This window comes from Benincasa hispida, chromosome 5 (assembly GCF_027475165.1).
Source record: "Benincasa hispida cultivar pf3 chromosome 5, pf3_genome.v1.1, whole genome shotgun sequence".
NCBI classification, from domain to species: Eukaryota; Viridiplantae; Streptophyta; class Magnoliopsida; order Cucurbitales; family Cucurbitaceae; genus Benincasa; species Benincasa hispida.
Window position 1 is genome coordinate 41,545,096 of NC_143482.1, and position 2,179 is coordinate 41,547,274.

Consider the following 2,179-nt stretch of genomic DNA (forward strand, 5'->3'; position numbering starts at 1 on the left):
CATTGATATATATCTATCAATGTATTTGTAATAATCAGTGTATTTTGGTATTTTTGTAAATAAGTTTGCTTATTTTTTTATATTTGAAAACAACCATTGAATGAACTTAAAAAAAAAAAAAAAAAAAAAAAAAAAAAAAAAAGGGGTAAAATTAGGTTAATTCGTGAGAAATGTTTTTTTTTTCCTATAAAAATTTTCGATTAGGATCATGAGACCCTTATTTCTTAAGTTCGTACATGAGAAAATAGGGCCTTTACACTATAATTGTCATCTGGCTAGTAAATAAGATTTTTTCAAAAAAGATTATAAATAATCAAAGGGGCGCATTCCGAGAATCGAACTCGGGACCTCTCGCACCCAAAGCGAGAATCATACCACTAGACCAAATGCCCAACTTGTCTAAGTACTTTCCCCTTTTTATATTACTCATATAACAAAGTTAAAGTTAAAAAAAAAATAAAAGAAGTTTAATAAGTCTTCAAACTTCCAATTTTGTATCTAACAAGTTTTTTAACTTCAAAAAATGTCTAATAAGACTCTAAATTTTATATCTAATAATTTTCTAAAACTTACAATTTTTTGTATAATGTTATTGGCCTATTCGAATTTTTTATAATGTATGAACCTATTTGACATAAATTTGAAAGTTCAATGTTTATTAGGTACATTAGACACAGAATTTTTTGACATTTTTAAAATTCATAAACCTATTAGACACAGAATTGAAAGTCTAAGGACTTTTCAGATACAAACATGCATGAATGTTCAATGATTAAACTTGTAATTTAACCTTGATAGATTTTCAAAGGATCAAATGTCGCTTCTTAACAAAATCCTAATCTTCAAGTTTATTCTTCAAAAAACAGAGATCAATTTTGTTCTAATATCTCTCTCACACAATCAAATCTATTCTCCTAATTTCTTTTAATGGACTAGTTTAATGCAACTATTTTAAAGAAAAACCAAATTTGTACTTTTTTAAAAGAAAAAAAAAAATCACACATGCCAAATTGAGTATGGCTCAACTGGCATAGTACATGCAATATTAACCTCGAAGTTAGAAATTCAATTCCCTCACCACATATATTATTTTTTTAAAAAAAAATTATGTACCACAATTTAATAATCATTTACCAAAATTGTAACTTCTTTATTTAGGTTCAGGACTGAAATTTATTTCACAATAATTTACATTCTTATTACACTTGATTTTTTTAGAAGTAAAATGGCTAATAATTATTTTAAAAGTTATAATAATTCTAAACTATACCTAAAATGAGAAAAATAATGACAACTTTTAAAAGTCGGATGAAAAATGAAGCATTAAAAAGTATGAAAAAACTCAATAGAAAAATAAGATGGGAAAATTTTAAAATCGTGCTAAAAAAAGAAAGAAATTATGAGCCGAATCCAATTTGTTTGACATAAAGAATTTAAAAAGAAAATTGAAATAATATTTGGGGCATTCCGAGAATTGAACTCGGGACCTCTCGCACCCTAAGCGAGAATCATACCACTAGACCAAATGCCCTATTGTTGGGAACTATTCAAAGCAACCCTATTTAAGGTAATTCTTTTTAAACCTTTTTAAAAAGTGAAACATTAAAATTAATTAGAAATAATAATTTCAAGGGAAAATAATCTGTTGGTCTTGTTAATGAAATTAAATTTAAAATATATAATAATATACTTTTTACTTTTCATAAAATTTTTCTTCTAATATTAAAAAAACAAATTACTAAAAAAATATATAATGAAGAGGTTCATAAGCTCTATCAATTTTGATGGGCTGACATTTCAAATTTATTAATCTTTTATCTTTTTATTCATAATTTCTTTCAAATTTCCTTGAAAATCTCAACTATTGATATAACTCTCTCAAAACTCTCATAAGTTTACGTTGGGATAAGGTTAGGATAAAGTATCCACTCTTATTCATCTACTACCGACCATTTAGGTTATCACTTAAACATGATCCACTTGTATGTCTTTACTTAAATAAACCGATTAAGGTTCGTGAGCAGAAGTGGGGATCAGACCCAAATCCCAATTTTACATAAGCATACAATTTTAACAAATCATTATGCATTAAATTTAAATTACAACATGCTAAAATGAAATAGAGAAGGGAGGAAAGGAAATAGGAGAGAACTAACCCTTGAAGATCTTTTTCTTCACG

At 26.3% G+C, this 2,179-nt stretch overlaps 2 non-coding genes across 2 annotated transcripts; both read right to left on the minus strand.

Moving 5' to 3' along the window:
* Nucleotides 1–320: 320 nt before the first annotated feature.
* Nucleotides 321–392, minus strand: TRNAP-UGG (transfer RNA proline (anticodon UGG)). Its single transcript has one exon. It is a non-coding gene; the product is annotated as a tRNA-Pro (tRNA).
* A 1,067-nt stretch (nt 393–1,459) lies between these two features.
* On the minus strand, nt 1,460–1,531 carry TRNAP-AGG (transfer RNA proline (anticodon AGG)). The gene has a single exon. It is a non-coding gene; the product is annotated as a tRNA-Pro (tRNA).
* Between the last annotated feature and the right edge of the window lie 648 nt (nt 1,532–2,179).